General features: G+C 38.4%; 1 protein-coding gene across 4 annotated transcripts in view; it reads right to left on the bottom strand.

Moving 5' to 3' along the window:
- The window catches only part of phf21ab (PHD finger protein 21Ab), a 34,557-nt gene extending 33,258 nt beyond the window's left edge, over window positions 1–1,299 (bottom strand). For 2 of the 4 annotated variants that reach the window (XM_028035834.1, XM_028035850.1), the window contains exon 1: window positions 826–1,299. The gene's annotated coding sequence lies outside the window, so the exon portion shown is untranslated. The remainder of the gene's footprint in view (window positions 1–825) is intronic. The other 2 variants (XM_028035825.1, XM_028035842.1) reach the window with 2 other exon arrangements.
- Window positions 1,300–13,117: the final 11,818 nt, after the last annotated feature.

The following is a 13,117-nucleotide window of genomic DNA, read 5'->3' as shown; positions in this document are numbered from 1 at the left end:
CACTTTTAGATTGTTTAAGTAGAGCAGTTTTCAGGCAGAACCCTGCTTAAAATGGACAGCTTGTGTTTTTATAAATAGAATCAAACTTTTGCATATTGAAATGTTTAAGGAAATATTTCTAACACTACAGAACAAGTTTGACTTGTCCAAAGTTGGCAGGCACAGCCCTATTTAAATGGTCTAGATACCAAGAAGAGAATTAGATTGTCCTCCTAACTTGTGTCAAAACAATCAGAGTAAGTTACATAAACCATATCATGTGTTACACATAATTTACAATTATTCAGTTCATGTTTCACTAATGTTGGTATTGTAAATTTTAAGCAACAGCTGATAAATTTTAGTCCAGATTTTCCCCAAAACAGCGGAATGCTCCTTTACTAAATAGCTATCAATCAGAGGCCAACTTCAGCACCGTTAACGTTAGCCGCTAATGCTAACTACCCTGCTAGCTGCCCGGGCTAACGGCGCCAGCAGGCGGATAACTTCACGCAAAGAGCCGTGAGGAGCCTCCGTTGGAGACCCGGAGAAAAAACCGAGGGAGAAGATGAGCAACAACCCTGAAGGACGCCATCTTTTCGGAACAAACCCTGACGGAGAGCCGCCGTCTGTCGGTGGCTCTAAGTTCTGTCGGCCCCTTGTCCTCCAGAACTCCAGAACCTCGGTCCGCAGCTAAACACACACAGCCAGCCGGAACACACACCCTGCGGCCGCTCACACACCTGCCCGCACACCTGCTCAGAGCATCAGACTCATCCTTCAGCCTTCTGAACTTCCACACAGGACTGAATTAAAGTTATGAAATTTTAAAAAAAGCCCACTTACTCAGCAGCAGTCCTCCTCCAGATTAATTAAATATTTTCCTCCCAGCAGCCGATCCACGGTGGAGCCACAGCTGAGCGGGAGTCCGGCCGCCTCCTGCCCGCAGAACTGCACTTTGTTCTGCTGTTGGAGTAAAAAAAACGAGTAAAAACAGAGAAACTGAAGCTACAAAACAAGAAGAACTCTTCTTCAATCTCATTCAGCTCAGCCTCAGCACAACACAGATCCCTGCGCCGCCAAGCTGGAGGAAGGGGGCACAAAAACTACACCGCGGCCCACAAAAACCTCCCCAATCCGCTACGAAGCGTTTGATACCGGCTTAGTTCGGCGCCAAAGTTCGTTAAAACGGACCGATCATAAAACCGAGCCGGACAGAAAGGCTGTTCGGTGAGCGGACTACTTTTTGTGTCGGTGCGGCGAATTTATTTCACTTTGCCTAAGGAACGGCGGTGCTGCGACTCCCATTGCCTAGGGAAAAAACCCGGATGTAAACTCAGTGAAACTCTACGGAGAGAAAGTCTTTCTCGCACACACACACACACACACACACGCCGAGGATGGAGTTGTGTTCTTGCTGTGTTCTCCTTCTCACAGGCGGGCCGTCCGTTCCCAGCCTCCATGTTCAGCTGTTCGCGACTGTTGATGCGCTTTATAAAAACAGAAGAAGAAGAAGAAGAAGGCAGGTGGCTCGGTCTTTTCCCTCTGCTCCAGTGCTTTAGCTGAAGAGCAGCTCCACAAAGAACCACATACCTGGAGGAATGAGAAAGCAAAAATAGAACAGAAAACAGTTTAGCATCAGTTTTTTATTTATTTAATGCACTTTGAGGTTAAAATGCTGAACTATCTTTGAATAATGAAATAAAAACTGCAAGCAATGTGCTTGCAGAATGTCACACTGTTAAAAGAAAGACTGAAAACACTAAATTTAGATTTTTTTAGTACATTTTTTACTGAAAGTAGTAAAAAACAACTTTTATTTTAGCGTTTTGTGTTTTTAAAAAAATCACTCTTAACATTGTGGCATTCTGCTAACACATTGCCTGCAGTTTTTCATACATTAGTTAAGCATTTTATCCCAAACATTTATAATTCACAAAAATATCTCACAGTGTTTTACAAAAAACATCAAATTTAAACCTATACATTCATATAGGTTACAATATTATTTTTAAAAATCTGTTTTTTTCACCCATTGTAGCACTAAGTGAGACATCTTGAAAACATTTCTTTTAGAAAGTATTTACAGTTTTGTTGCTTTTAAAAAACAATCATGGTCAGCAAAGTTAGACTAACTTATTTTACAAAAATTACAAAATAAAAAGTCATTTAATGTCTAAGATAAATAAAAATATGAAACAAAATAGATATAAATATCAGGCCTTTAAGACCACTGACCTAATTCAACAGAGGTCCAACCAACTGGAGCTAGCAGAAGTAAAACTGAAAACAGTTTAACATCAGTTTGAACTTCTTGTTTTATTGGTGAATATAGTTATTTTGGAAAGTATTTACAGTTTTGTTGCTATTAAAAATTGATAATGTCAACAAATTTAGGCTTTTTTTTTTTTTTTTTTTACAAAGAAATTGCAATAAAATAATCCATTAAATCCTTTAATGTCCAAGTTAAAACATGAAGATGACAGGAAGTGGTGGGAGGATGATAGTGTGGCATGTATTTTATCCACTTATTGTAAACAAACTTATCGACGTGTGATTTTAATTTTGTTTCTTATTTAATGGAAACACTACAATTGTAATATTGTCAGTTTTTTCAACAGAGGTTGAATATTGACAAAGTTTTGCACATAAATGTAATGGAATCACAGCTACTGTGATGCTGCTTTCTACTTCATATCTGTAGCATTTTGTCATCTACAGTTTGTTTTTCTGTAATTTTTGACTCCATTTTGTCTGTTTACAGCATTTTCTGTGATCTTTTCTGGTCTGTTTCTTTGTGCATATTTAAATTCAGTTTCCTGAACTTTTTGCTCTTTCAGTTTGTTTTTGTGTCTTTTGGTTTATTTTGTGAAAGTTTGCACATATTTCTCTGCAGGCAACTAGAACTGAATGATTTTCATCCTGAGAGTCCAATGAAAAATATAATAGAAAAAAAATTAGTAGAGATGCTCTGATTGTCTTTTTTCACTTCTGATACCGATAGGGTTTAGTATCAGTTGATACCGATCCGATACAGGAAAACGGCTGAATTTACTTAAAACGTTTCTTTAATATATATATATTTTAAAACAGACATAAATGACATAAATGACATAAAACAGATCATTTTTATTTAAAAATAAAAATGATCATTGAATTACAAATTTATTTGATAACTCTGCAATAGCAATAGCAAACACAACAATTGCAAAATAGTTTTTCTTCTCTGACTAATGCAATAAAATATTTAATAAAGTAAATAAAGACATTTCTACATAACTTTATGAATAATTAATAAATATTAATTTTACAACAATTTCAACATATAATACAAGTGAACACAGAAAACATTTAATTATCTCAAAGTACAATACATTGTAAAAGTATAGATATAATTAGTATTCTACATTTAACTTCTAATAAATACAACTTTAATAATAACAGTAATTATAGAAGTTTAATAAAAAATATATAAGAAAAATAAATAAATCATTTGAAAAAAACTTTATATGAACAGCTAATTAATGTTAATAAAAAAAATTTTTACATCAGTAAATATAGTACAAATAAACACATAAAATATTTCTGAATTATCAAAAAGAGTATAGTACTAAATTACAAATAATGGTCCGTAATGATAAATTGATTGACATTTTAAAATAAAAATTATCAATCAGGCAAAGCTTTTAAAAAATCTTCCTTTTATTTGAGATGAAATAATAATGAAGGGAGGTTTATGGACCCAGAAATTATACATTTGCTCAGTTTACATTAATCCTGACTCAAAAGAAAACAAACATAGAGATGATTGATCATCTAAATTGAGGATTCATGATTCAGATGCATTCAGGCTCATTCAGCACAAATTGACTTTAACCTGCTGCTCCGAGAACAGCTGCTGCTCTTTGTTTGCTCATGCAGTTATTTACTGTTCTGTAATGAGCCACAGCCGCCACTAGAGGGAGCAATGTCACCGGTGAACACATCGCAGCGTCACCTTCAGATTCACCCTGACCTCTGACCTCTGAGGGTCAATCCAGGTCCGCAGACACGGGGGAAAGTTTCTGCGGCGTCCTGATACTTTCTGTCGGTCCAATCAGCAAACCGGCTGTGAGTAAAGAGGTAACTGATGGACAAACAAAATTCTCTTTCTTTCTCTTAAATTTCTTTTTCTTTCCTTTAAATTACAAAAAAAATTCCTCAATCAGTAATTTCTAATAAATAATAATATAATTTCTTGGTGGAAATACTTCTAATCAGTACAAGTCAATTTATTCAGAACAAAGTGTCCCAATGTGCTTTACAAATAAATACAAAGAAACATCCATTTCACACACACACAGTCAATTTATTAGAACACTGATGAGAATTTAATTTATTTTCCAGCAACTCCATCATTCAGTAAGACACATTAGATTAAAAAAAAAAGTCCCTTTTGGACTTTTTACAGTTTTATTGCTTTTACAAATCAACAAAAAAAATTTAAAATAAATTGGCTTTTTGATAAGAAAAAAATTGCAAAAAAAAAAATCTAATGTCAGAAAGAAAATGAATTATTCCTTAATTATGAGAATATATTAAGAATATTATCAGAAAAAAGACCAACTTTAACAGATGAGCCTCTTAAAGTTAGGATAATTTTTTAAAAATAAGATAAGCTATAGAGTTATACATTTGTTTACTCAATACTTCCAAAGTCCTGCAACTGGTTATAATTTTATGCTTACATGTTAAAAGATTATTTCCTTATCTGTAAAGTTATACCAAACTTCACAAGATTAATATTCTTCATTTTAATGTTTGGTTATGCTTTGTCTTGGAGTTGTCATAAAATTGCTACTTTAATCTCCTAAAACTGCAAATTTATTACGGCAATCTTATTAATTTATTCTTGTAATTAAAATGAAATGTTAGCTTGACCTCTATATTTTGTTTGATATGAATTCAAAGTCCAAATAAAAAGAAGCTGTAAATTGCAAAACAAGATGGCGGCTCTGGCCGCACTGACATCACTCATGGAGGAAATTGGTGAAAAAAAAATACAGATTTTCCCAAAATTAATTATTCAAAAACCAAAAATTAGATTAACTACAAAATCGATTTACCACCCAGTCCTAGAAGACGTTAAAAAAAGAGACAGAATAAACTTCCTACTTAGTTTCTTGGTTATCAAGATTTGATATTCATATTTGATCAGCTAATTCTCTTCGTAAAGAGTAAACATCTATCAGTCTTGAACATTAACGTTTTTAAAGCAGCTGATACCATCAACATGCTGCACACAGCTGGAAACTACCAGCATCATGTTTCTGATTCATGTTCATAGACTTCAGCTCAGCATTTAACACCGTCATCCCAGACAAGCTGGTGCTGAAGCTACTCGAGGTGGGGCTGCCCGCTTCACTGTGCCACTGGATCAGAGACTTCCTCACCAACAGGCCTCAGGTGGTGAGAATAAGTGGCTCAACATCGTCCCCACTGGTCCTCAACACAGGCACGCCGCAGGGCTGTGTGCTCAGCCCAGCTCTCTTCACCCTGTTTACACACGACTGCGTGGCCATCCACCCCACCAACACAGTCGTGAAGTACGCGGACGACACAACAGTAGTGGGTCTCATTTCAGACAAAACAAGGAGACCCACTACAGAGAGGAGATTCTGCAGCTCACTCAGTGGTGTTCAGCCAACAACTTGGTGCTGAACACAGGGAAGACCAAGGAGGTCATTGTGGACTACAGAAGGTCCAGGAAGACGGATCACACTCCCCTTCTCATAGATGGAGAAGTGGTGGAATGTGTGGACAACATCAAGTTCCTGGGCCTCCACATCACGTCTGACCTCTCCTGGAACACAAACACCTCCCACCTGGTGAAGAAAGCACAACAAAGGCTCTTCTTCCTCAGGAAACTGAGACGGGCTGGACTTTCCTCACGGCTGCTCGTGAACTTTTACAGGGCGATGATCGAGAGCATCCTCTGCCTCAACATGACTGTGTGGTATGGTAGCTGCACAGCACTGGAGAGGAAACAACTGACACGGGTGGTGAGAACAGCGCAAGGCATTGTGGGATGCCCCCTCCCAGACCTGGACTCCATTTACACAGACCGGGTCAAGAAGAGAGCTGGATCCATAGCTATGGATTCCAGCCACCCGGGCCACAGACTGTTTGTGCCGCTGCCATCAGGCAAGCGGTACAGGAATATACGGACTACAACAAATAGACTGAGAAACAGTTTCTTCCTCACAGCCGTCAGAGCCATTACTCCCTGCCACCCCCCCCTCCCACACATATCATGTGGTTGAGTGCTTTTTAGTTAATTTTAGTTGTATATATTGTTATTATTATTATTGTGTGTTTGTTTATTTTATTTATTGTATATATTTGACTTTTTGCACAGGAGTTGCAATAGAAATTTCGTTGAATCCTGTTCAATGACAATAAATGCTATCTTATCTAATCTTATCTTATCTTAAAACCAAACCGGATAAAACCAGAGAAAGGACCAATCAGGCGGCTCTGTGGTTCCGCGTAGTCCAATCAGAGCGCAGCAGATGGATGTTGAGGTGGAGAGACAACTTCCGGTCCGTGTTAGATCTTGATAACGTGGTTAATGCGTTTCCAGAGGTGTCTGTTCTCCTTTGAAGAGCAACTCTGCCTCTTTGTTCTGCAGCTCAGATCTGGATTTAAACCCGTTAAACTGATCAGAGAGAAAAAACTCAAAGCAGCAAAAATAAATAAATTAATAAATAAAAAAAAAATTAACTATGAATCCTAGTAGGACACCAGAGCTGGAGGAGATGCTCTGTGTGGACCAACACACTGAAACACACATTTCTTTTTTATTCTCTTTTTGCTTTATCTCATCTAAACTTTGTGCAGAATCATTTTTAAAAGGGCAGCGTTGTGTAAAATCAACTTTTTTGAGCTTTAGTTATAGTCTTAGTTGTAGTTTTATTTCCTGTAATGTTGCTTTGATTCTTTCATGCATGTTTGAGAAATCCTTCAATCTCCATGGCAAAAATTCAGCTGTGGGAAACGCCTGGGTGGACTTAGCTCCGCCTTCAAGACGATGCTAGTCCTTGGAGCTGCAGTTTCCGAGCGCATCCTCCCCCAAGACTCCCTCAATATGCTCCTTCAGACTAGCCAGCAGCAATTAGCAAACATCAGCTAAGCTCTTATAGGCGCTACTTCTGAGAGCAACGCTGGTGAAAATGTTGTTAAAGGGTTAATAGAGGAGCCATTTTATGATGACTTCCTGAAGGTGGAGTTTAAGAAAGAGCAGGAGTTTCTTAAAGAGACAGAGGCCCAATTTCAAGGCATTAAATCAGGAAGTTAAATTTCTTTTAAGTTATATTTGATTTACACAGCATTTTTAATAACAACTGTTACTTGATTATGATATAAAATGTCAAAACACATAATAAAACCGCTTTTGAAACACTCAAATACATTTGTTCCTATTTTTATTTTCTGTCTTTATGAAGCTGTAAAAAATTCACCTAATTTTAACTTTATTTCTCTTACAATTCATCTATTCCTGTTTTCTTCTCTTGTATTCTTGTCTGAGTATTTCTTGTCTAGTTTCTAGTGCAAACTTTACAGATAAAATAAGGCAAAACTAACTTATAAGTAGCTTTTGATCAAGATATAGCAGTTTGTTTTCAATTAATAATACCTTACTAGTTCTAGCTCCATTGGTGGATTATTTCACTTATGACAAGACATTTTTCCCATGTTATACGTAAAATAATCTGTCAGTAGAACAAGCACATTTTTATTAATATTAAGGAATTATTCATGTAAAACAAGCTGTTATATTGTTCAGAAAAGTTACTTGTAAGTTAGTTTTGTCTTATTTAAGCTGTACTCAGACATGTGCACTGGAAACTAGACATTCTGGTTATCTGGTCAATCCCACTACTGTGGGACAAGCAGCGCCACTTGGCTGGACCTCTGTTGAATTGGGTCAGTCCCTTTAAAGGGGGTGAATATTTATACCTATCATGTTGCATATTTTTACTTCACTGTCATTATTTTTTGCAGAAATCAGTTTCCTCTTCAGCATTAAAGTTTATTCTGGGTTTTTTTGTGTGTGTGTGTGAAAGAAGTAGTCCAAATTTGTTGATCATGATTAAATTTTTTCTATCATTTTTCTATTAAGCAAATTTATTTACCAAATTCCAATTTGCACAATTTATTTAAGGTTAGTCAGCTGTTTTAGAGGATATTTTTAAAGAGTCTCTAATTGCTCTAAATGTTTTATGAATCAGAAGAGATAAATGACTAAACCCCTAATTATAAAAGACCTTCTGAGGGTTTTTGTGAGCAGACTCGGAGTCATGATTCTGTGGGAAGCAGCAGAGTCGGTGTGAAGAGGAAACAAGCTCACACTCCAGTATCTGAGCCCACAGAGCTCCTCGACGCAGGGAAACACTGCCCTCTGATGACATAACGGCAGCTCTGCTACTTTTAGCAGCTGGAAGTGACTCATGAGAGCGGCTTGAGTGAATCCGAGCAGATTGTCGACGGGATTTCATAATGCTCTTTATGTAAAAGACGGAGAGGAGGGGGCTGGATGTGGCGCCTCTCCACCTGCCTCCACCTCCACTGCGGCTCCGCTCCACATCTGCGGATTTCATCCACAAATATTCTCCTTCGGATGTTCCAACGTTCACGCTGCTGAGCCTCCCACTGATCCTCCACATCCCACACAGACTCAGAAACCACAGCAGGACGAGGCTGCAGGCCGGTTCAGGCTACAGGAACCGGGTCCAGAAAACCGACAGTCTAAGGAGATCCAGGGTTGAGGAACAAGGTTCACTCTGCAGCAAATGAAGGCTGCATTCACACCAGCCCCGTTTAGTCCGTTCTCATCATACTCCAGTCCGTTTGTCCAGAAGGTCCGGTTCAATTGGGGAGATGTGAATGCACAATCGAACTCCAAAAAAGTGAACTCTGGTGAGGTTTGAATTCATATGTGAACACCAAGCAGACCAGAGACCTCTCCAAACCAGGAAGTGGACTAAGGATTTTTTCACAGCTGATAATTCAGTAGACAATTCGATTGGGGACCAAAATTGCAATATTTGTTACATTTTCACACTGCACTGTGTCAAACAAACCAAACCCTTTGAAACACCTGTACCTTTCCCCGCCTGTGGAGGCGCTACACCAAGATCCACTGGAGGAAACGACACAAAAACCTCAGAAGAAAACACTGAGAGCAACTTCCTTCTTCACAAAATGTAAACAAAACTGGAGTAGTGTCAGATTTTAGCGGTTGTAGGAGTTCTCTCTTGTCTTTGGTAAAAGTCCTGGTAGCTCTAGAGACTCGTTTGTTTTGGTCGTATTTACCCAGAATGCCCTGCGCCGTATTCCACTTCTTGATTTTGGAGCCGTCCCTGGTCCTGTTGTATCCACATATGTATTTAAACCAAGCCAGAGTTTACTTCAGCCAACCTGTGACCCAAGCGGACCGGAGTTCACTTTCGCACCAAGAACCACTGAAGGAAACGACATGAAGAAGACACTGAGCGAAACCTCCTTCTTTGCATGTAAAGAAAAATGGTGTCAGATTTTAGCAGTTGTAGGATTTCTCTTTTGTCATTGGTAAAAAAAAAAAACAACAAAAAACGCACACAAGCCATTTCTCCAGCTAAGGTGCTACTTTTTTTTGGTTGTATTTACCCAGCATGTCCTGCGCTATATTCCACTTCCTTTTTTTTTTTGGTGACCTCCGGTCCGCTTGGTATTCACAAAACACACCAGAGATAATTTCAACCGAACCAAGGCCGAGGTTTTTAGGTGGACCAGAGTTTGCTTTTATGATCTGCGTCAGAGTTTGAATGCGCATTCACACCTCCCCAAACAAACTGGACCTTGTAGACGAACTAAACTGTTTGATTAAAGCGGACTAAACGTAGCTGGTGGGACTGCACCCATTCTGTTGTCTCAAACGTTCAGATCTGGTCCGTATCAGACAAACACATGCGGTTAAATGATTTATCTCTACATCCAGATGACAGGAAGAAATGACTGTCAAACAAAAAGGGGTGTGAAAGACAGAAAGATGTTTTTAAAAAATAGCCGCAGGGATCTTTTCTGCAAGAAAATTCCTTGAGTCTATGACTAGTCGAACAGGACGAGCCCCGCGTCTAAACAAACCCGTATCGGAGTTGATCCGCGTCCTGACGCGACCCCATCGGCTCACCTTTCAGGCTCCGCGACTGGAGTTTCTGGTCCTGCTGGGTGAAAGACGAGATGAGGAATTTCTTTGGCTGCTTTTCACGTCTGACTCAAACCGATGGAAGCCGAACATCAACAAACACATCTTTACTTTCGTTTGCTATTAATAAAATGCCGGTGGGGATTATTTACATGAAAGAAAAACTAACCCTACTCTGCTTCCCCGGAACCAGAACCACATATGAGAAGCAGCAATCAAAAAGAAAAAGCAAAAAACCCGATCTAGGTCAGTTTTTATGCTGCATTTATTGCTATAAATTTCTTATTGTGATAAGATTTTGATTAATCGCTGTCACAATAAATTCCAAGTAATGATGTTTAAAAACCCTAAAACTGTCCATATTGTTGGGATTGTTATATTTACTATTTTATTCCACTGTTTTTCAATAAAGTTTTGCATTTATTGACTAAATTTGTGCAATTAATTCATTTAAACCTTGTTTATATAACCTTTGTTTGTTTTTAAGACAAATTGACCTTTTGATTAATTCTGGTACATTTACAAAAATGTTAATGTTCATTGTTCCTACCAAATAAATTAAATCATTATATATCAATAAATCGGGAAATATGATTATATCCAGTTACTGTGTGCAGTTCAGTGATACAAATCATATTTTTTTATTTCTCACCGATGCCCTAAAGAAGCGATACAAATGTTTTTCAACAGCAGTATTTATATTTGTGGGGATATGATTGGTGTATTAGCCTTACAGTTAGCTAAAAAACAAGCAATAGTTATTATTGTCACTTTTATTGTTATGACAGTAACTCCATGTAATATTGTGATAAAACTTTAAGTCTATATCGCCCACCTCAAGTTGATTTAACTGTGGTTTAAGTCATTTTTAGTAGGAATAAATGAGGTTGCACTGCAAAAACACAACATTTTACCAAGTATTTTGATCCAGTTTCTAGTGCAAATATCTTAGTAAAACTGAAATAAGACAAAAATAACTTATAAGTAACTTTTCATCAATATACAGGAACTTGTTTAAAACAATTCCTTAATATTTTTTAAAAAACTTTTTCCGTTTTCAGATTATTTCCCTCATAAAAAGACATTTCCTCCTGATTAAAAGTGAAATAATCTGTCAATGGAACTAATACTTTTAAAGAAAGGTATTATTTACTCTTATATCTTGCTGAAAAGTTACTTATATGTTAGTTTTGTCTTATTTAAAGTGTGCTAACATATTTACACTAGAGATCTGACAAAAAAAACTTTGTATGTGTTCTAATTTATTCTTCACTATAAACTGCATTTTATATAAGAGCATTTTAAAGTTCAATTTTCTTTGTTTTTGTTGTTTTAATTACATGAAATGTTCAGATAAATATTAAATATCTTTATGATTAGTTGTCCATCCATCCATTTTCTTACACCCTTGTCCCTAAATGGGTCGGGAGGTAACTTTCTCCAGCTGGCGTTCCGGGCCAGAGGCGGGTCACCCCGGGCAGGTCGCCAGTCTGTAGCAGGGCAGATTAGCTGTCCTAACTTTTTAAAATGAATAAATGTGAGTTTGGTGTCTGCGATCACGCCTCCTTCAGTTCTGAGCACGTTTCATCGGCTCATTATGCGTAATGTAATAAGTGAGGATCAAACAGTAGTTTATGATGGTACTGTGTTACAGGGATGGGTAATGGGATTACCTGCAGAGTGTGTGTGTGTGCTGTCGGAGCTGCAGGACAGATATCTGTCCCCGCCCAGCTGCAGACGCTCTGCATGATGTGATTATGTGGGACGAACCGGGCCCCAAACAGGCTTCACATCCCACTCGTTTGATCCACCAGATCCGCTCTGACAGCAGGTCACTGTAGCACCATGCCGCAGCGTTCCCTGTGCTCTGATCCATGACGAGTTTTTGAGTTTTCAGAGTGTTGATTGTAGTAGACTCAGTTCGAACGCTGTATCTGCGGTTATCCCTGTAATCAACGACTTGTTCTTGCTGGATGATTAAAATAAAATAATAAAAAAACAAAACAAAACATTATCTTCCTACTACTTCCTGTCAACTTCTTCAGCGTTTTCGCCAGTAGTAACATCCCACTGTTCATCATGTGACTAATGTTTCCATTTGGCTCAAAAACCAACTCATCCTAGTGCATAAAACCTTAAGTAAAATTATTTTTGTCATTTTAATTTGTGCAATTTTATGGTTAATGGAAATCACAGCTAGAGGCCATTAGAGCCATTCGTCGCTGTCATTTGTCGCTCTCTCTGTGTGGCGGCCCTTATATGTGATGCATGGGGGCGCCAGGCTGCAGCGGGCGCCACAAGTCGGCGTGTTGTGTTTGACAGCTGTTTGTGCAATGAAAATGTGTCTACATATTAGCTGTCCCTCTCTGAACTGAAGCAGATACAGTTGGAGGATTTGGAAATGTTTTTTCTTTGTTGTTGTTTGTTTTTTTTAATTTTTTATGATTTCTAGCATTGTGTGTGCTCCGCAGCGCACGTGGAAGATCTTTTTTTTTTTCTTTCAAGCTAACCGTCCTCCTGCCCGCTGTACCTCTGTTTTAATTGGCTGTCAAAAATAACCTGCCTCATCTCACGGTGCGGTTCCTCCTTAGAGCGGGAACCCGGGGGACGAAGCCGCCACGTGCATGCGGTGAAGTAGCGTGCGTGGGTCTCGGTGCGGCCGCGCGACCTCTGCTTCACTGCAGTGTGGGATGTTTTCACCATCTTTATGTAAAACGTATGTGGGAGGGCAAACCGAGCCGAGCTGCAGAGGTGCGATCCAAGTGAAGAGGAGCAAACTCATGCGGTGAAGAGGAGCAGCATGATTAGTTTCACCTGAAACCTCCGATTTTAGTAAACACAAAGAAAACGAAATATGAGTCTCCTGGAAAAAAAAAATGAGTTCACTACTTTCCTCCTCTCGTTTCCTTTCTT

This window comes from Xiphophorus couchianus, chromosome 2 (assembly GCF_001444195.1).
Source record: "Xiphophorus couchianus chromosome 2, X_couchianus-1.0, whole genome shotgun sequence".
NCBI lineage: Eukaryota > Metazoa > Chordata > Actinopteri > Cyprinodontiformes > Poeciliidae > Xiphophorus > Xiphophorus couchianus.
The sequence above is the reverse complement of the archived record's forward strand: the minus strand, read 5'-3'. Positions and strand labels throughout refer to the sequence as shown.